The sequence below is a fragment of the Scyliorhinus canicula genome, chromosome 6, assembly GCF_902713615.1.
Source record: "Scyliorhinus canicula chromosome 6, sScyCan1.1, whole genome shotgun sequence".
In the NCBI taxonomy this organism is placed as follows: domain Eukaryota; kingdom Metazoa; phylum Chordata; class Chondrichthyes; order Carcharhiniformes; family Scyliorhinidae; genus Scyliorhinus; species Scyliorhinus canicula.
In genome coordinates, this window is record NC_052151.1 from 216,124,059 (window position 1) to 216,147,242 (window position 23,184).

Below are 23,184 nucleotides of genomic sequence, written 5' to 3' on the forward strand. Positions count from 1 at the left end.
ATGCGTTTTCTGGCGCCTTGACAATTACGCAACCGTGCGCTCAAGTTCGGTGAGAGAGTAACTGAAACACGTTTGCTTAGTGCTATCAGTCTCAGAATGTGACTCAGCTCTCTCACAATATTGCCTTTTACTCTGGCAATTTGTTCACTTCTGTGTCTGCCTTTGAGTCACGAAGTCGTAGTTTTAAGTTCCCCAGGGATATGTGAGTGCAATACGCAAGGCGGAATCTCGGGTGAAATATGGTCTTCTTCGGTCGCCAGGGGAGCCATATTGAGCTGGAAAGGTTATGTTGGATATTGCCCGAAATGTAACATATTTAGTGTTGTGATCACAGCAGATATTAACGACTGAACAAATCACATTCCAAGGCCTAACTTGGATTAAAGGTCATAACGTTTTGAGGAAAATTCTGAAAATGAGAATACCATTGGGGATTTGAACAAAGAATATTCTTATAAAAGATTCCCAAAAAGACTCTTTTCTTGACCAGACCCACATGAAACGCATTCCATGACATGCGTATTTTTATATATTTAGCTCAGAAATCTGTGAAAATTGCCCAACGTAAATTTGTTGTAGCTTTAATAAATACATACCACATACCTCTGGAGGCCTATTTCACTGTGCTGTAAAATATTGAAGTTCGGAAAAAGATTTGTTTGAAACGCAAGACGGTTCACGACTCACGCAAACTGTACCTTCTCCCTGTCCACTATTTCTGGAACGTCTTTCCAACAACGTAACACTGAAGCCCGCCACATTAACGCTAGAATTCTTCTTCCTCTTTTATCTCAGGTTCCATTGTGCTCTCCCCTCTTTGAAAGTCAAAACGTTCCTAAAATAAAGTCATTAATGTTACTATTTAATCTCTGCTTTCGGGTCAACACAAGATAATGTATCGTTTTTTGTTTACCCATAGAATCCCTATAATTTGCAAAATGTTTTCTATCCTCGCCGTTTCTCTTTGATATTCGAAGGAAATTTCAAGGTATCTAAAAAGCAAATGCCAGAACAACCAGTTAGTTGTACCTCTAACATAACATAGTATCTCATGGCAATGTACACACTTAACTTCACGATCGTTCCATGTCTTAGTTCTCACAGGCAACCTGCCTTTTCACATATGGAAACACACTTCACAAAATTACATAATATTCCTTCCAAAATATTTGAAACAAACTATCATTGATTGTCACACTCGCTGCTGTTTTTTCTAAACATAATATTCCAGAATCCGCAGTATTCTATTTTACTTTATTTTAGTGGATATCATCTTGCAGGACCGACGGTTTGGCTGTAATGTCAATATCTTTCATGCCTCAAAAAGCGTGGTTTACATATAATGGTGAAAACATTAAATTTACGGAAAAATGACTTTGTTTTGGAGAAGAAATCAGTTCCCTTCTGTTGACACAGTGAATCGTGACCCAATATTCATCGTGATTACAAAGCAACGCAAAATATACGTTTGAATAAATATCCAGTACCTTGAACGATACTGATGGCCAGATGGCATAATTAAAGAAGATTTATTTACGAAATAGGACAATAGATTACAACAGATGCCAACTTGAGGTGTTGTAATACACCGTTTGGAAAACTACATTAGCTGTCTATTTTCACCTCTTCATTTCAACGGGCATGCGTTTACAGAATGTACTTTCTCAATTTATATATACATACGAGCCAAAATATAATTTCATGAATGAATATTCGTTTTGAGATGTTCTTTGAGACTGCTTTAAGAGGTCGATTGAATCATGTGAGGAAAATGTAGGGCCTTTAGCTGTAGTCTTCATAAACTGTGTTCATGGTTTTACTTCCGGGAACCCACTGAACAATCTCTGCTTCTCTACGAAAATGCCCAGTACTCTAGCTCCTCCCATTAGCTACATAATTTTACTAACTGAGTACCAAGGCCTCGAATTAAATACTCCATAGGAAATCCTCCTAATCCAAATAAAAATAAAACATTAGCTTTTAGGATTCCCTAATCACACATCTATCTCTCGAAAACATTCAAATCGGTACTGCTTTAATAAATGACAACAACAGTGAGATGTTAATACAGGTTTTCCGCCCTAACTGCACCAAATAGAATAATACAATGTATCTGGAATTCGTGCATTCATCACACCCCACCGCTTTAAAAAATAAACAAGCAATGCGAAAAGATGGCTGCATTTTCCAAAGCCATTTAACTCGAAACACTTCTCATTACAAAACAAAATAGTACTATGGTACTTCATTGTAGTGTTTATGTAAGCGTAATTTTGACGATAATGAAGATTATTATTATCATTTACATTTTGGCATGCAAATATAAACATGAGTACAGTCCATTCCAGTCAATGCTTTCTTCGTTCAAAGTAACAGGCTTCTCACATTTCAAAGCCATGAGAAAGCATCTGCAATCAGGACATTTCTCCTTTCTGCAAGTAAAATTTATAAGTTCAATAGTTGTAGAAATCTAAAAGTTCTGCATTTCGAGCTTTTTTTCCCCTTTGTTCATGGGATGTGGGCGTCGTTGGCTGGGTCAGCACTCATTGTCCGTTCATCAGGACATTTAAGAGTCAACCATATGGCTGTGGATTTGGAGTCACATGTAGGCAGACCATGTAGAGACGACAAATTTCCTAACATGTCCGACATTAGTGAACATATGGGTTTTCACGACAATCAGCAATATTCTAATGATCACCTTCAAACTTTCAATTCCAGATTTTTATTGAATTATAATTTCACCATCTGTCGTGGTGGAATTCGAAGCCGGATCCGCAGAGCATTGCTCTGGGACCCTGGTGTACTAGCCCAGTGACACTATCACTATGACACTGCCTCCCCAATCATTAAACGTTTCCAAAACCTTTAATGTATTACAGTCTGAAAATACACTTGTTTCAAATTAATTGCTCGCTATGTTAATGTTAAGATTTTGAACATCAGCAGGAAACTTTTCGTTTCCTTCTCAATTTTTGAATATTACTTTTGATGAATTATTCGTGACCGAAAAAAAAGACAAGTTGTTCTATTATTTAGTACACAGTGCAGCACCAACGCCCACATCTCCCGAATCAATTGACACCTTAAATTGCGTGGCATAATTACGTGCCCCCAACACTGGTGAGGTGTCGAACACAGTTTTCAGATTGTCGAATGCCTCCAGACATTCTGACGTTTGCTGAAACTTCCTGTGCTTTTTCAGGAGTTCAGTTACTGGAACAACAACACGGGTACAAATTGGCACGCTATTCCGGTAGAGCCATTAATGTCCAGAAGTTTAATACGTTATCTCTTCGTTGATGGACTTGGAAAACGCCCAATAGCTCTCGATTTGCACGTTCCGTGGAGCCATCTGAACATGTACAATTATATTTCGAAGTAATTTGTCTTGACGTTTCACAAATTCACGTTTCGCCAAGTTTACCATCAATCCAATCTTCTGTATTAGATCGAATGCTCCGTAAAATGTGCCAAATGTTTTTCCACTTTTGACTGAACACAACCAAATCGTCAAAGTACACTGCACAATTTAGCCCAGAAAATACCGTATTGGTTAATCTTTGGAACGTTGCTGGTGCATTATTCATTCAAAACGACATAAATTTCAAATGGCACAGGCCACCTGGCGTCACAAAAGCACAAAACTCCTTCGCACTGTCTGATAAAGGTACTTACCAGTATCCTTTACGTAAGTGAAGTTTGGTAATACAATTTGCTGGGCCCGCTTTTTGAACACAGACTTCAAAACTAGGAACAGGATAAAAATCTGAATTAGTAACTCTGTTCATCTTCCTGTAGTCCATTCGCAATCATTGTGTTCCATCTGGTTTTGGGACCATCACAGTCGCTAATAGGAGTTCTGGAAATAACTTGTGGTAGCAGCTCAGTAGTGCTGGTGTTTGAAAATGCAGAAATTTGGCAAGCTTGTCCCAATGTCAAAGTATTAATGGAGAGGCGGGGGGGGGGGGGGGGGGTTGGTTATAACATTAACACGCACCTACCAGAAAGTTACTGAAAACCTGGCATGTGTCAGGGTAATATGCTGCAGCAATACATCCTGGATGCAACAAGGGGACAATTGCAAATTATCATCCTGATCTCAAACCCCCATGTGTGTCCTTAACCTGCTGAAATATGGCAACTAAGCCCAAAACTAACTGGAGGAAGGAACCTCATCTTCGTAGTAAAAGCCTTCTGGACTTAACATTGAGGTAAACATCCGACTGTCAACTCTCCCCTGCACCTCTACCTCATCTTTATTTCCATCAAATAATTTTCATCTCTTCCATGCATCTATCTTACCCTCACAAGTCACCCCCAACCCAACCCCATTTGAGCCACCTGTTCTCCTTTGCACTTTGATATACTGCGTACATTTCTTCTGCCATTAACACATTCTAATCTCTTGATGTGCCAGATTCAAGTTTCTACAGTACTGTTATCAGTACCCACGGTGGGCCGCCTTTCTTCATTTGAATTGCACCAGGCAGGAACGTATAACTTGCAATTCATACACATGTTCCTTAAATATTAGTGCTTGCTTATCAACGATCATGCTTTTTTCTACATAAACTTAGAGTACCCAATTCAATATTTCCAATTAAGGGGCAATTTAGCGTGGCCAATCAACCTACTCTGCACATCGTTGCGTTCTGGGGGCGAAGCCCACGCAAACACGGAGAATATGCAAACTTCAAACGGACAGTGACCATAGCTGGGAAACAGTGTTGACCACTGTGCCATCGTGCTGCCCCAACGATCATGGCCTTTAATGAATTTTCCAATCTATCTTAGTCAACAAATATCTCATAATTTCGTAGTTTCATGTTTAGACAGGCCCTTACATTCATTTCGGACCTCTGCACTTCCACCCTAAAGACGTGTTCCACAATTTTGTGACCACCGTTCCATAACGGACTCTGCACAAACCTTTCATTGCATCCTATAAAGTCAAGGGTGACAGGTTGCCTAGTTAGAGTTCAACATAGTGGTCAAAGAGAAATCAGGTGCAGTCTAGGAATTCATCTTCCACTGTATTGTTGCCAATTTGATTTACCTAATCTATATGTGGACCACGTCATTCGTGATTCCTGCAGCACCCTTTTTGCATGCAATTAGAACTTTCTAGTTTGTGCCATCCTCCATATTGCCACTGTTTTTTGGAGGCCCGTTGACCAATTCAACTTTTTTATTGACGCCTATTCCCTTCCTAGCTCCACACAGACTAATTCTAAATCTGGAATATCTGATCCAGTATCCTCTCTCACTATTCCATTCATTTAATTCTGATCCAAAAATATCATCCACCACCTTTCCCTTTTCGTCTGTCCTTCCTGAATAACGAATGCACTTAGATATTCAGTTCCCAACCTTGACACCTCTGCATAATCGCATGCTTACCACGCAGGTGCAGCAGGCGGCAAACAAGGATAATAGTATGTTGGCCTTCATTGCGAGAGGTTTGGCGTACAGGAGCAGGGATGTGTTGTTGCAAATAGACAGGGCCTTCGTGAGGCCACATCTAGAATTTTGTCTGCAGTTTTGGTCTCCTTTTCTGGGGAAGGATGTTCTTGCTCTCGAGGGAGTGCAGCGAAGGTTTACCAGTCTGATTCCAGGGATGGCGGAACTGTCATATGAGGAGAGATTGACTCGGTTGGGCTTGTTCTTGCTGTTCAGAAGAATGGGGGGGAAGGTATCAGAGACTCATAAAATTCTAACGTGCCCAGACAGAGTAGATGCAAGGAAGATGTTTCCGATGGTGGGTGAGTCCAGAACCAAGTGTTACATTCTGAGGATTCAGGGTAAACCATTTCGGACAGAGATGAGGAGACATTTCTTCACCCAAAGAGTGGTAAGTCTGAGGAATTCATTAGCACAGGAAGCGGTTGATGCTAAAACATTGAATATATTCAAGAGGAGGCTGGATGTAGCACTTGGGGCGAACGTGATCAGAGGCTATGGGGCGAAAGCAGGATTAGGCTATTGAGTTGGATGATCAGCCATGATCATGATAAATGACGGCGCAGACTCGAAGGGCGAAAAGGCCTCCTCCTGCTCCTAACTTCTATGTTGCTATCTATGTATCTGCCATCAGTTGTATACCAACTTGCACCGTTATCGTGTCTACCTTATTTCAAATGCTCCGTGCATTCAGAAGAGGTTCCCTGTGATGTATCTTTTGAACATATTTATACATTTATTTTCTATGGCCAGATTTTCTGCGAGCGTCTCTTTCACTTCCACTTTTTCTTCCATTGTTGCTTCTTTTTCCCTCTCTTTTGTCTCCCACTCGGTAGCCCAGCTCTCTGCGACTCCAATTTAAATCCCCAGCAACAAGGTACTCCTCACCCAACTGAAAATATGTCTAACCTTTGTTTCATCGAATGATTTTGAAATTATGCCTTGCATATCACTTGTTATTTATCAGAGCAAGGGCCCAACACCCTCCTTGGAGACTTGCATTTCAAATCTTCTTCCAAACTGAAGAACAACGATTTTGCACTCATCTGTTTCCTAACACTCATCCAATTTCTTACCCAAATGCTTAAATCCCCGTTAATTCCTTAATTAGGATTTTGTTATGTTGTGTGGTACGTACCGAATGTTTTTTTGAAATTGCAAAACACCAGATCAAGAGCATTCACTCAGAAACATTCCGGCTTAGCTTCTTGAAAATACAGCCAGTTGGTGAAACATAATTTAACCTTGCTGGATTTCCTCATGGGTCCTGACGATAGATGTTGTCCCAGCTAAACTTGTCCAGAAAGGTCCCTACGCATTAATTGAATCTGGCTGCACTGTAGTTGCCAGAATTATCCATGCAACGCTATAGGAACAAAGATATAACATTCGCAATGCTACTGATCTCCATTGCCACCTTTGTTTCTCAGGATGACTGGAAAGTTATCAACAGTTAATTTGCAATTCCTGCTCTCACATCCCTCAGTGTCCTTGGATAAGCATCACGTGGACCCGTAATTTTCAATTTAATTGAAATATAGCCCTTGTAACTCTTCTTTCTCAATTATGAATTCCTCGAGTGACCAGAAACTTCATATCTAACCTCGATCGAGGTAACATCTTTTCCTTTGTCAAGAGAGTTAACAAGTGATAATTGTACAGCTTTTTGTTTTATCCTGGCTCCATGTAACAAGGAGTAACAAGGAGTAAAGTCACAAGTTTTTATTTTATTTTTATTTTTCAGTAGTTGGGAAGTTAGTTCAGTGGGAATGGAGGCTAGGGCAGTTGAATGTTCCTCCTGCAGAATGTGGGAGGAAATGGTCACCTCTAGTGTCCCTTCTGACTACATCTGCGGGAAGTCCACCCAACTCCAGCTCCTCGAGAGCCGCATTAGGGACCTGGAGCTGGAGCTGGATGAACTTCGGATCATTCGGGAGGCGGATGAGGTTATTGAGAGGAGTTACAGGGAGGTAGTCACACCTCAGGTAAAAGAAGAAAGTAGATGGGTTACCGTCAGGGGAGGGAGAGGGAACCGGCAGGCAGTGCAGGGATCCCCTGTGGTCGTTCCCCTCTATAACAAGTATACCGTTTTGGATACTGTTGCGGGGGACGACTTACCAGGGGTAAGCAATAGGGCGCAGGTCTCTGGCACAGAGTGTGTCCCTGTTGCTCAGAAGGGAAGGGAGAAGAGGAACAGAGCACTTGTCATTGGGGACTCCATAGTTAGAGGAACAGACAGGAGGTTCTGTGGGAACGAAAGAGACTCACGTTTGGTGTGTTGCCTCCCAGGTGCCAGGGTTCGTGATGTCTCTGATCGTGTTTTGGGGATCCTTAAAGGGGAGGGGGAGCAGCCCCAAGTCGTGGTCCACATAGGTACCGACGACATAGGTAGGAAGAGAGATGGGGATTTGAGACAGAAATTCAGGGAGCTAGGGTGGAAGCTGAGAGCTAGAACAAACAGAGTTGTTATCTCTGGGTTGTTACACGTGCTAGCGAAGTGAGAAATAAGGAAAGAGAGGAGTTGAACACGTGGCTACAGGGATGGTGCAGGAGGGAGGGTTTTGGTTTCCTGGATAATTGGGGCTCATTCTGGTGTAGGTGGGACCTCTACAAACAGGATGGTCTTCACCTGAACCAGAGGGGTACCAATATCCTGGGGGGGAGATTTGCTCGTGCTCTTCGGGGGGGGGGGGGTTTAAACTAATTCAGCAGGGGGATGGGAACCTAAATTGTAGTCCCAGTGTACAGGATGTTGAGAGTAGTGAGGTCAGGGATAGGGTTAAAAGTTCGAAAGAGGGCACCGGCAAGCAGGACGCTGGTTTGAAGTGTGTCTACTTCAACGCCAGGAGCATCCGGAATAAGGTGGGTGAGCTTGCAGCATGGGTTGGTACCTGGGATCTCGATGTTGTGGCGATTTCGGAGACATGGGTAGAGCAGGGACAGGAATGGTTGTTGCAGGTTCCAGGATTTAGATGTTTCTGTAAGAACAGAGAAGATGGTAAAAGGGGGGGGGGGGTGTGGCATTGTTAATCAAGGAAAGTATTACGGCGGTAGAAAGGACGCTTTAGGACTCGTCTACTGAGGCAGTATGGGCCGAGGTTAGGAACAGTAGAGGAGAGGTCACCCTGTTGGGAGTTGTCTATAGACCTCCGAATAGTTCCAGAGATGTAGAGGAAAGGATTGCAAAGATGATTCTTGACAGGAGCGAGAGTAACAGGGTAGTTGTTATGGGGGACTTTAACTTTCCAAATACTGACTGGAAATACTATAGTTCGAGTACTATAGATGGGTCAGTTTTTGTGCAGTGTGTGCAGGAGGGTTTTCTGACACAGTATGTAGACAGGCCAACAAGGGGCGAGGCCACATTGGATTTGGTACTGGGTAATGAACCCGGACAGGTGTTAGATTTAGATGTAGGTGAGCACTTTGGTGATAGTGATCACAACTCGGTTATGTTTACTTTAGCAATGGGCAGGGATAGGTATATACCGCAAGGCAAGAATTATAGCTGGGGGAAAGGCAATTATGATGCTATTCGGCAAGATTTAGGATGTATAGGATGGGGAAGGAAACTGCAGGGGTTGGGTACAATCGAAATGTGGAGCTTTTTCAAGGAACAGCTACTGCGTGTCCTTGATAAGTATGTACCTGTCAGGCAGGGAGGAAGTTGTCGAGCAAGGGAACCGTGGTTTACTAAGGAAGTTGAAGCACTTGTCAAGAGGAAGAAGAAGGCTAATGTTAGGATGAGACATGAAGGCTCAGTTAGGGCACTTGAGAGTTACAAGTTAGCCAGGAAGGACCTAAAGGGAGAGTTAAGAAGAGCGAGGAGAGGACACGAAAAGTCGTTGGCGGATAGGATCAAGGAAAACCCTAAGGCTTTCTATAGGTATATCAGGAACAAAAGAATGACTAAAGTAAGATTAGGGCCAATCAAGGATAGTAGTGGAAAGTTGTGTGTGGAATCAGAGGAGATAGGGGAAGCATGAAATGGATATTTTTCGTCAGTATTTACACTGGAGAAAGACAATGTTGTCGAGGAGAACACTCAGGTTCAGTCGACCAGGCTAGATGGAATTGAGGTTCAAAAGGAGGAGGTGTTAGCAATTTTAGAAAATGTCAAAATAGATAAGTACCCTGGGCCAGATGGGATTTATACAAGGATTCTCGGGGAAGCCAGGGAGGAGATTGCAGAGCCGTTGTCCTTGATCTTTAGGTCGTCTTTGTCGACAGGAATAGTGCCGGAAGACTGGAGGATAGCAAATGTTGTCCCCTTGTTCAAGAAGGGGAGTAGAGACAACCCTGGTAATTATAGACCTGTGAGCCTTACTTCGGTTGTGGGTAAAATGTTGGAAAAGGTTATAAGAGATAGGGTTTATAATCATCTTGAAAATAACAAGTTGATTAGCGATACTCAACACGGTTTTGTGAAGGGTAGGTCATGCCTCACAAACCTTATTGAGTTTTTTGAGAAGGTGATCAAACAGGTGGATGACGGTAAAGCTGTTGAAGTGGTGTATATAGATTTCAGTAAGGCGTTTGATAAGGTTCCCCACGGTAGGCTATTGCAGAAAATAAGGAAGTATGGAATTGAAGGTGATTTAGCGGTTTGGATCAGTAATTGGCTAGCTGAAAGAAGACAGAGGGTGGTGGTTGATGGCAAATTTTCATCCTGGAGTTCAGTTACTAGTGGTGTACCGCAAGGATCTGTTTTGGGGCCACTGCTGTTTGTCATTTTTATAAATGACCTGGAAGAGGGTGTAGAAGGATGGGTTAGCAAATTTGCAGATGACACGAAGGTCGGTGGAGCTGTGGATAGCGCTGAAGGATGTTATAGGATACAGAGGGACATAGATAAGCTGCAGAGCTGGGCTGAGAGGTGGCAGATGGAGTTTAATGCGGAAAAGTGTGAGGTGGTTCACTTTGGAAGGAGTAACAGGAATGCAGAGTACTGGGCTAACGGCACGATTCTTGGTAGTGTAGATGAACAGAGAGATCTCGGCATCCAGGTACATAAATCCCTGAAAGTTGCCACCCAGGTTAATAGGGCTGTTAAGAAGGCATATGGTGTGCTAGCCTTTATAAGCAGGGGGGTTGAGTTTCGGAACCACAAGGTCATGCTGCAGCTGTACATAACTCTGGTGCGGCCGCACCTGGAGTACTGTGTGCAGTTCTGGTCACCACATTATAGGAAGGATGTGGAAGCTTTGGAACGGGTTCAGAGGAGTATTATTAGGATGTTGCCTGGTATGGAGGGAAGGTCTTACGAGGAAAGGCTCAGGGAATTGAGGTTGTTTTCGTTAGAGAGAAGGCTGAGAGGTGACTTAATAGAGACATATAGGATAGGCAGAGGGTTAGATAGGGTTGACAGTGAGAGTCCTTTTCCTCGGATGGTGATGACCAGCACGAGGGGACATAGCTTTAAATTGAGGGGTGATAGATATAGGACAGATGTCAGAGGCAGTTTCTTTACTCAGAGAGTAGTAGGGGTGTGGAACGCCCTGCCTGCAACAGTAGTAGACTCGCCAACTTTAAGGGCATTTAAGTAGTCACTGGATAGACATATGGATGAAAATTGAATAGTGTAGGTCAGATAGGCTTCAGATGTTTTCACAGGTCGGCGCAACATCGAGGGGCCCGTTCTGCGCTGTAATGTTCTATGTTCTATGTGTCTGCAACTCCTTTTAATCGATAATCAGCGCACATCATTCATTTCCCAATAGTATTATTCATACGCATGTAAAACATTGTTGTATTCCATTTTATAATAGCTAGGATTCTCTTTTTATGCACTCTTCTTCTTTTTCTTTGCAAGTTTTGCCACCTCTAAGCGGGCCCTTTAATATTCAACTTGTTCATTCATTCTATTTTTTCACCTGATATCCGTCATCTCCAGAATTTTTAATTTCACCTTCACGTCTATCTATTTCCATGACCTACTGCTCCCCTTAACATTGCCTGCAACGCTAACTCGTTTGATGTACCCCACTGCTCAGCCATATTTCTGCCAACATTTCTTCCAAGCTCTTTACCCTCGGATGCATTCTCATCCCATCGAAGTAGCCTATCACCCAATTAATTATCCCAGCACTGGATTGTTCTTTCTCCTTTGCTATCGTCAGCCTAAACCTTCTGATATAATGATCACTCTCCCCTACATGCTCTCACATTTTTATTTCATCTACTTGGGCCAGCTACTTTACGCACAATGAGTTCCAATAATGTCCAACTTTGACAGAAGCTCAGCCAGAATCCAAACATTATCTCCCTGCTCTCTCTGCATATGTTGTCAGACATGCTGAAATTGCCTAGTGTTTCCTCTTGTTGAGTCAGCACATTCATTTCACGGGTAACACGCTGCTTCAGAAAATTCACTTGAAAAATCAGCAACGCTTTCCCGTCTTTGCCTTTTCATTATTCTTATCGCAGCCTATTGTTGGATACGTCAGGTACCCCATTATAATTACTCTGTCGTTGCCCCTTTCTGCAAGCGCAATGTAAATGAGTTGTGCTTCATCCACCCACAAGTTAGTTAATCATATACCACACTGATCTAAGTTGTTGCATAATTTACATTCCCCAATTGTAGCCAGAGAGATTCTATCCTTGATCCTTTTGGAATACCCTTCTCTTTTGTACATCCATACCATCTTTGAAAGATACTGCAAAATCGCCCCACCTTCTTTCCTCGTTCCTTGCCTATCATAAACATGTTGTACCCAGCTCGTGCCCTCGTTTGATCATGGGTCTTTTCTGCAATAGTATTATACTTCGATTTGACAACCTGTGCCTATAGTTGAGCAAATATCTCAACTAAACTCGATGCATTCACACACTATTTCTGCTTTCGACTGTTTTATTTTGCCACATTCGAGCACCACCTCCAATGACTTATTATTGTCTATTCTAGTGCTATCAAACTCTACAAATGTTCCAGTTATATTAAAACCGCTTTCTGGTGTATTCTACTTTCCAAGTAATGCCTTCCTTCTTTCCACCGCAGGTATTCCTGCCTCCCGCCCCACTATTGTTGAGGTAGTTGACATGGCGCTTGTGTTGAAATTGAAAGTTCCAACTCCATTCAACAGAGCAGCATGCCGAATCTGTCATCAAAATATCTTTCTTTCATCAGCTTCTATAGGAAAAGGCGTGATTGGAAATGGGAAACACTGTAATGATCAATGAAATACCGAAATTAATAGCGAAAGAGGGCGATAAAATGTTCACTGTCCCCTACATGTTCTCGCATTTTTATTTCATCTAATTGGGCCAAACCCTCACGCAGAATGAGTTACAATCGTGTCCAATGGTGAAAAGAGGCAAACAACCCATTGAACGACAAAAATAATGCATGCAATTTAGAGCGAAATTGCTATTGTTTTTATGTTTAAAAAGTGTCTGCAAAAGATTAATAAAGATAATGTTCCAATCGTTCGGGCAATGACATTTTCCAAGGAAAACGTTGATGGTTGAGTGAAAAAGTATTAATTTAATGTTAAAGTAATATAAATTATTCATTATTCATATTAATGAAGGGCGTTCAATGAATCAGGATTAAATATTACTCGATTACGTTCAAAACAATCCGAATGAATCATTGTTCTTTAAAGTAAGACGATGAAAAGATGCATACAATATGCAATGTAAAGTCTGATTTTTTATGATATAGGGATATGTGATATTGTCACCAAGCAATGTCAATCAGTTTATATTTTATTCTTTCATTGTTTTGAACATACCACCACTGTGCAATGGCCTATTATTCTTCTGGAAGTTGGAAATCAATGGTGCACAAATATGCAATGGCAATTTATTCTTCTAAACTCTTGAGCAAAAACGTATTTTACCAGTTAAACAATGTCCTCGCGTTGGTTTGACATTGAGCAGGAAGGAACCCTGCGAGTGAGACAGGGAATAGTCAATTGTTCGTCCGAGACTTCGTACATATTTTCTACCAGATTCAGTTAGGGCAAGACAGGCACACTAAAGGAATCTCGCAGAATATTCTGATCTATAATTTATTGTTTTGCGCTTATAGCGATAGCAATCGATTTTTTATGGCTTTCTCTCCTGTGAGTGAACATATTGTGTTTCCGATTATGTGAGTCGATCTCGGCATGGCGAGAATCAATGTCTTCTGGATCTATGTTTTAAGTAATTTTGCAATTAGCTGCAATGGATATATGATCCCATTCTTCAATTCCTCCCTAAATCTTCTCTGGGTCACGCCATAAATGCATGCGTTGGTACAGGTACTAAGCAACTGCAGCATTATTCCGATTGTTTCGAGGTCACTGGCTGTATAATGTTGGGCGTCTGTTACGTGTAGAGATATAAAATATCCGACTTCCGTGCTCCATAAAAGTATGAATGTGCCCGATATACTGAAGAGTAAAACAATGGATTTCTTTCTATTTTCTATCTCAGGGTCCTTATTTTTCGCTGCACTTTTATGGCTCTTCAGTGCCGTGCGAACTCGACTTGCCACCAAAATGTGCCTCGCCGTGAGAGCGTTGAGCATCAAAATCAAGATGAACGGTACACAAGGGGTTAAAACAAGATGAATAACTTCGAATGTTCCCCACGCTGGTTCGGTAAAAAAGGCCTGTTTCATAACACAACCTCGTGGTACATTGTCCATTATATATTCAGGGTCAAATACAAAGTACCACGGAATGCTTTGTAAAAGGCTCAGCACACTCAATACGCCAAGAACAACAGCCGCCACTTTCTCATTGCAATATTTTGTCTTTAGCTTTTGACAACTAATTGCGACAAATCGATCGAAGGTGAAAGCTACTGTGAACCACACTGACGTTTCTGTGACAGCAAAGAGCAAAACTGCATTCAGGCGACAAATTGTGGTGATGCTCAGGAATGACACTGGGAAATAAATACCCATGGTGCATCTTAATATGACATCACTGACGACAACTAGGAGGTCCGCTACTGCCATGGCCACGAGGTAACTGGTCACACATTTAGAGAGGCCACACTTTCCACGGGACAGGATCACAATTGAAATGAAGTTAACTGTAATATACAAAAATAAAGGTATGAGAGGTAGTTCGTCAGACTGTCAGCAACATTATTCAATGCAGCCTTGAAATCAGTCGATTTAGCCAATATAGAAGGGGAAAGCAACAGCAGGAAGAAACCAGGCAATACAAAATAATTGGCCATCTTGAAGCAATAGTTATATTTCCCTCCACACAGGGAAAGATGAAGCCTGGAACTGCTGCGGAACGTTAGGCTGGTTCTGCGACCAGAGGTAAATGTTGACATCCAATAGAGTGGGACTGGGTCAGCACGGCCAGAGTGGGTGGGCCAAAGTGGGTGGGCCAAAGTGGGCGAGGGTGGGCGGGCCAGAGTGGACGGGCCAGGGTGGGTGGGACTGGGTGGGCCAGGGTGTGGTAAGGTGGGTCAATTGTGGACAATATAATTTATTGATAATTCCATCAAACCTCACTGGGCAGCACGGTAGCATGGTGGTTAGCATAAATGCTTCACAGCTCCAGGGTCCCAGGTTCGATTCCCGACTGGGTCACTGTCTGTACGGAGTCTGCACGTCCTCCCCGTGTGTGCGTGGGTTTCCTCCGGGTGCTCCGGTTTCCTCCCACAGTCCAAAGATGTGCGGGTTAGGTGGATTGGCCATGATAAATTGCCCGTAGTGTCCTAAAAAGTAAGGTTAAGGGGGAGGGGGAGGGAGGGGGGGGGGGGGGTTGTTGGGTTACGGGTATAGGGTGGATACGTGGGTTTGAGTAGGGTAATCATTGCTCGGCACAACATCGAGGGCCGAAGGGCCTGTTTTGTGCTGTACTGTTCTATGTTCTATGTTCTTACTTCATTGAAGCCTACTCGTGACAATAAGCGATTTTCCTTTCATTTTTCATGTGAGCTTGCATGCACACTCACCGACCAATGCCGCTCGTCAATCTCACCCACAAACCCGCCAGTCACCCACCCACTCACCCAAATCCCCCTTATCCACCCACCCACTCACACTTGAACGACCTACCCACAAACGCTCCCGCACAAATACCAACCTACCCAATTCGCAGACCATACTCTATTCTACTCATGCATCGCCCAATGACGCAGTCACTCATCAATTCGCTCTCCCATTTACTCACCCATTCACTCATCCTTTCATTTACCAAATTGTCTCGACCATTCCCTCATCAATTCTGGAAGCAGCATTCAAACGCAGCATCTTTAAACTTATCAGAGAGAATACGACGGTTTCTACCGCAAAAAGGTTGCGTGCTTCATCCGCCTCTACTCCACCCCGACCGATTTTCACAGGTGGAGCTACTTGTGCATTCCTTTGACACCTGGAACTGGAATCAAGACATGAACCATCAAGCCAATAGGCTGGTACCAATGCTGCATCCCACTGGATGAGTATATCAAAATAACGCTAAAGCAGTCAAGACAATCAAGAATAATACCGCTCATCTGAAAGTGTACTTGCTAAATCTATCCATTGTACAGCCGACCTGCTCGTGGCGCACAGTGGCGGGAGGTTGTTCCAGCGACAGAATAAGCTCAATGCGCCACAACAAGGCCTCCAGATTACTGCGAGAAAAAATTGTTTCGACCAAGACTCCACCAGCAAGAATAATCAGTTCATTATTCTTCGTAAATGTAATCGCCTTCATCTTCTCCCCAAAACCAGCCACAACCCTAAAGTTCACCTCATTTGCTTTCTGGCATAATGTTTGTTTCAAACTTTTAAAAAAACCTTTACCAATGTCATCAAGAGCTGTACATCACAGGAGCTACAGCATTGGTTCCTCAGCCCATCCAACCACCTATACCAATTTACCAGCTCAACGACAGAGAACAAAATATATTCTGTCCATAATCCATGTATTCACATGATAATTCCGTGTGCAGCATATAGACTTTCAAGGATGCTGAACGATCCTTGAGAGAAGATAGTAACGTGTCAAATTTTAATACGATCACATATTTGAAGAAAACAGCACATTTGCTTGCCAGGCTGATCAGATTGCACAAACTACAACCGTGTGCAAGTACAGATTGAACATTTCCAAAATATCTCTTTTCGAATGCAGATAGGCAGTAGGAAGAGCAACACAATGAACCATGATTTTTTGAAACTAATGTCGTTTCACAAGCATTTACCAGGAACGCCAAGAGCTGCAAGACTTGGATAGTAAATCGCTTTTATTTCTTCCAGTACAGGAGAGCCCATCTTCTCCGCCAAGCGATTAGACTTTGCCGTGACTGGTGCCTGAGGTTTGGTTTATGGTCTGAGCTTTTGCTTTGATTGGCACTTAAGAGGGAAGTGAAATCTCCAGTGGCGCAGTTCTGTTCCCCTCGACATTCCGATTACTTACAGTCAATGAACAAACTGATTGCAACATCGAAGTTTAACTTTCTCAAGCTAATGCTGCAATCTGGATAGATTGCGTAAAGTGAACATGTCAATCCTCAGAATACAAAATAGCGTACAACAGAAGATATTAAAAGTAACGCACAGGTCGACTGTTGAAATGGAGCTACAAAATTTTGTACGGTTGATAAGACAGCGGGTGAAAGTGTTTGCTTTCCTCCAGAATGAACAGTATATGGGTCAGACACAAGTTTGTAAAATTTACACCTGATAACAAAGCCGGAGGAGAATTGCAATTTTGACAAGAAGAAGAGATAATGGATCAGATTTAAAAGTATTGGAAGCAATGTCCTGAACGCGACATCACAAAAGTATATTAAACACGATTGTATTGTGTGCAACGTATGAATTTACATACATACTGAACAATATTTACTGGAGATAACGAAATGACAAATTTTACAACGATTACATATTTGAAGGAGACCCAACATTTGCTTGCCAGGGTATGTTAAGGCTGATCAGACAGCATAAACTAAAACTGTGCGCGACAACAGGAAAGAAAATTTCCCATATCTGTCCTTCATTTTACAGCTGGTCAGAAAATTAGATGCAACCAAATGTGCAAAGGTGCATTTTCATTGACGCGTGCTTATTACCTGGTCACTCATTGCCTATCATGGTATCATAAGGTGAAGGGTATAATTCATCCCCACGTTCCTATTGTGATATTCAAGCAGATCATAACTGATATGTTCCAGAGCGGGTGATTCACATTTCTTGGAATGCTAGTCTAACAGCTTTCTGGCGATTTCTGCACTCAATCTTCCAGTCAGCGAGGAGGTGGCGAAAGTACAAGATTGCCACGAACTTCGACAAAATGTTTTCTGCTTGTGCTGTCAAATGGCTAAGTTTTAATGGTACGATTTTACATTTATCGCTCCTTTATTGGGACACCTGCCAAACCAACAATCGTAAATTAACACCATTATCAGTTATCTCTTTAATCTTCTTTGATTCCGAGAACAGAATCGTTAATGATTTGGCACGTCGTTGCAATACAGTTCTCTTCCACCAGATGTCAGTCCAGTGAATTTGTGCTGCTGTATATTTTGTGGCAAATCAAATAACCGATTAAAATAAATATAAGAAACTGCCTGAAATAAAAGAAAGTTAGGAATAAAATTTACAACATCAAACCAAAGTGTGATGAAAGGCAGAAATCTCCCCAGTCCCCGCGGTGCACTCCGGGAATTGTAATCTGTACTGTACCCCATTCACAGACAATCATTTTTGCCTTTATGCAGTGCGAAAACTAAATGCATCAGTCAAGGTGTTGTACGAAAAAGGGTCTACCCAACTGAAATATTAAACCATCGCCATGACCAGTGCTTCCAGTAAGGAACAAGATTTCGTGAGCCGTAATTATTATTTGAACATACTTACCAGAGTATAAAAATATGTGTATTTAATCTTCCAAACTGATTGCAACACCTAGATATTGAACCTATTCTGTTAAAATGAATTGAAATTGAACAACAATCTGAAGTCACGTGGCATATGATTGATCGTTCTTTAACCCGTCAGTGTATATATTGAATGTGCTTCACTCCACTCTGCAGCTCAATAATAAACCTGGTTTATAATATTGTCTGGGCATGCCCAAGGTAATGTACTGACTACAATGATTCAATTGCCAAACGCATTCAATACTTATTGCGAAAACAAATTGATTTTTTTCATTGTTGTGATATGCATGAAAGGAGATGAACATGTTTTGTTTTCAATCGCAAAATGATTACAGGAAGAATTTTATTTCCCTAAAGTTGTGATTTTGTTCATCTTATTGACATTTTATTCTTTTAGCTTTGACAAAGGGTCATCTGGACTCGAAAATTTTGCTCTTTCCTCTTCCTGCAGATGCTGCCAGACCTCCTGAGATTTTCCAGCATTTTCTCTTTTGCTGACATGTTATTCTTATTACCTGTCACATTTTGTTATATCCCTCCTGTGCTTTACGTAGTTCAGCATGCTTCACGAATGAGTATCATTGTAGTAAAACCAATAATCTTAAATTTGTCGTTAGTGCAATTCTCAGCACACACTTGATTGTTTAGGAAGTTTACAGTCATGGAAAGAAATATAATGTTATACATTATGCTTGTTTCTCCCTATATGTTATTGTGAGAAGCCAGATATATTAGTATATCTGTATTATTCCTCTTAAAGTAAAATTAACACTTCATTGAATTTGATTTATTGGCACATGTACCAAAGTACAGTGAAAAGTATGTTTCTGCGGCCAAGGGAACGTACACAGTACGTACAGAGTAGACAATAAAGAATAATCGACAGAGTACATTGACAAATGATACATCAACGGTTAGTGATTGGTTGCAGTGCGGAACACAGGGCCAAACAAAGCAAATACATGGGTAAGAGCACCAGGGCATCGTGAATAGTGTTCTTACAGGGAACCAGTCAGTCCGAGGGGGAGTTGTTGAGGAGTCAAGTAGATGTGAGGAAGAAACTGTTCCTATGTCTGTGTTTGCGGTTCTTCAGACGCCTGTATCTCCTAATTGATGGAAGGTATGGAAGAAGGCAAAGTCTGGGTGTGAGGAGTCTCTGATAATGCTGTCTAACTTCCTGAGGCAGAGGGTGGTGTAAACTGAATCAATGTGAGGGTGGTAAGCTTGTGTGATGCGTTCGGCTGGGTTCACCACACTCTGCAGTTTTGTGCAATCTTGGGCCGAGCAGTTGCCATATCAGGCTGTGATGCAGGCGGATAGGGTGCTCTCTGTGGCACATCTGTAGGAGGTTGTGAGATTCGATGCAGACATGCTGAATTTCTTTAGCTTCCACAGGAAGTAGTGACGTTCTTGGGCGTTTGTGACTGTTGCATCACCCTGAGTGGACCGGGACAGATTGTTGGTGATGGTGAACCCCCAGGAGCGTAAAGCTACCGACCATCTCGACTTCTGAGCCATTAACGCAGGCGGGGGTGTGTGACATGCTCCGCTTTCTGATCAGTTACTGTGTCTTTCCGACATTTAGAGAGGTTGGCGGCTATCTTGAGTTGCCAAAGGAGCGGTTGGGTGGCCATAGTGAGTTGCCAGAGGAGACGGTCGGTGGCCATCGTGGGTTTCTGGTTGTAACCCTTGACGGTCAGCATGCGTTATCAATGAAGATGACGTTAGTGATGCGATAGCCTGTGCGCGGTCTGCTGGGAGATAGACCCTCCACATGTGCATCTCTATTTTTTAAATTATTGTCATTATTCCACTCATCCACTCCCGGTAAACATTCGGTTGCCTCTCAGTTCGGAAGCGTCGATTCTACTTTATTTTGCTTCGCAATTTGTCTTTTTTATATCCATGTGCCCTGCGCGCTGCATTCTGGGTACATTTGTGCTGCGCGTACAGTTCCGCCAACGGCATTTTTTGATAAGAAAATAATTATTGGTATTTTATTTTAACTCATTCCCTGGTAGTTTTGCCGGATCAGATTTTCAGTCACGTTAACATTGTCTTCATTATAGAGGTTGGAGACAGGATAGCAGAGACATCAGGGCAATATGGTGGCCGCCTCCTTCCATAAGCATCTGGCTTACGCGCAGTTCTCGAACGAACAAGACATAACACTGGGAGGAGCAGCAGCGGCAGGGATGCTATCGCGGCCCGTAGCGGCCAGGAGGGGAAACGGCAGCGACAGGGATGCTATAGCGGCCCGTAGCGGCCAGGAGGGGAAACAGCAGCGGCAGGGATGCTATAGCGGCCCGTAGCGGTCAGGAGGGGAAACAGCAGCGGCAGAGATGTTATAGCGGCCCGTAGCGGCCAGAAGGGGAAACAGCAGCGGCAGGGATGCTATAGCGGCCCGTAGCGGCCAGGAGGGGAAACAGCAGCGGCAGGAATGCTATAGCGGCCCGTAGCGGCCAGAAGGGGAAACAGCAGCGGCAGGGATGCTGTAGCGGCCCGTAGCGGCAAGGAGGGGAAACAGCAGCGGCAGGGATGCTATCGCGCCCGTAGCGGCCAGGAGGGGAAACAGCAGCGGCAGGAATGCTATAGCAGCCCTTAGCGGCCAGGAGGGGAAACAGTAGCGGCAGGGATGTTATAGCGGCCCGTAGCGGCCAGGAGGGGAAACAGCAGAGGCATGGATGCTATGGCGGCCCGTAGCGGCCAGGAGGGGAAACGGCAGCGACAGGGATGCTATAGCGGCCCGTAGCGGGCAGGAGGGAAAACAGCAGGGGCAGAAATGCTATAGCGGCCCGTAGCGGCCAGAAGGGGAAACAGCAGCGGCAGGGATGCTATAGCGGCCCGTAGCGGCCAGGAGAGGAAACAGCAGCGACAGGAATGCTATAGCGCCCGTAGCGGCCAGAAGGGGAAACAGCAGCGGCAGGGATGCTATAGCGGCCCGTAGTGGCAAGGAGGGGAAACAGCAGCAGCAGGGATTCTATAGCGGCCCGTAGCGGCCAGGAGGGGAAACAGCAGCGGCAGGGATGCTATAGCGGCCCGTAGCGGCCAGGTGGGGAAACAGCAGCGGCAGGAATGCTATAGCGGCCCGTAGCGGCCAGGAGGGGAAACAGCAGCAGGTGGGCAGTCAATGTGTGCGATGGTGATAAAAGGGCGAACACACCATCGGAATCCCTGCTGCAAATTTCAATCACGGACTATAGTGATTTAACATTCATGCTTCAGCTACCAGATGCAGGCATGGAATGACTTGATGTTCTCCAGGTCCACAGGGACTAGCGTCTGCAGCTTCTAGACGCTGCCAGCAGGTTGCGCCATTGGATTACTTTGGTCCGCGTGGCGTCTGAAGAGTTGCTGGAGCTTCACTCAACTAGGCAAATGGACAGTATCCCTTCACACTCAATTTCCCATTCTACCGGCCATATTCGCTTCCCCATTACTCTCCCCATTCCAGCTTTATAATTCAACACTCGGCCACCCCTCCACGCACCCACACCCCCGACAACGTCGATAAACACCGTTTCCCATACCCCATGTCCTCCAACGCTGTTTTGTTTTTTTCAAATTACCGTTCAAATACCAACCAGGTAAGGTCAGAATTACAAATCTCTTTACTGTCAGAAGTGTCTGGTCACAGGGAATGTAGGGGAATGCATGTCGTACTTACTGACACAATTATATCTGGGTTCAGTTGCACTGCTCTAATCTCCAATGAGGCATGCTATGGGTCAAGGGCTGGACAAATGGGATTAGTGCAGTCAGATCTTTGTTCACCGGCATGGACACGATGGGCCGAATAGGCTCCCTTTGTGCTGTAAACGTCTATGAATCGATGAATCTTGGACGGTGGAGTTACCCAGAACGTGCTTCCCACCAGCCTGCAATCGGTACTGCTGCTGCCCTGCCATTAACCAGTGCCAAGCATTAATGACACTGATTCGACGAGAAGCAGCGAATGTAATAACGATTCTGATATTCAATAACTTCAGAAATGAAGGGGGCTAGAGCTGGTGGATCACATATACGACCGGAGGGTTTGTAACCTCAAATGTCTGGTATTTCACTACCACCATTGCAAGAAGTAATACTATTCCTTAAATGTTGATCGATGCAGAAATGAAGTGAGAATGTTAACAGAAATTACCCAAGTGAGATACACGCAATTTCCCATGAATGCTTTCCACTCCTGCTTAGAATGTTCCTTTTTATCTTTGGTACAGGCAAGCAGTCATCTGCTGCTTACTCGAACCTCGGATTATTCTCGTATGGAGCTGGCCCGGAATCCTCACTGGAGTTTAGGAAGCATTTATATGTTTTGAACTTGAGATGATTTGAACATATTCACTTTAATTAGAGTTAGAGTTTGAAATGCCCTTCCATATTAGCTGCCAGTTTCTTCTCATGCTCCTTCTTCGCCACTTCACCTCCTATCTGAACTGTGGTTATGCTGATCAATTTTGGACTGCATTTTCCGTCTGACGTCTGCCCCAATATACTCTGTGCTGTCTACTCCACAAGCACATATATTCTTACTTTCCGTAATTTCTGCTTCTTTTGTTCACCAGAAAGTTCTGGATTTGTTGCGCAAAATTTCGAGGCTATCCACTGACTTTTCTCAAAATGCGTTCATCTTTGAAGGTAGCCCAATGTTCTCTCGCTTTTCCTGCCGACGATCGAATGAAATTTGTTCAGCTCACTCCATTTTTATCCCCATTTAAATTGTTTTCCCGCAAATTCTTATTTTTTATCCTGTCATGGGATATGAGCGACACGGGACTGACAAGCATTAATTGTCCATTTGAGTGAATGAATGACATGCAAGGGCGTTCAGAGGGGTAGTTCATAGTCAGCCGCATGGCTATGTCTCTGGGGGGCAGCTGACCACCATTCCTT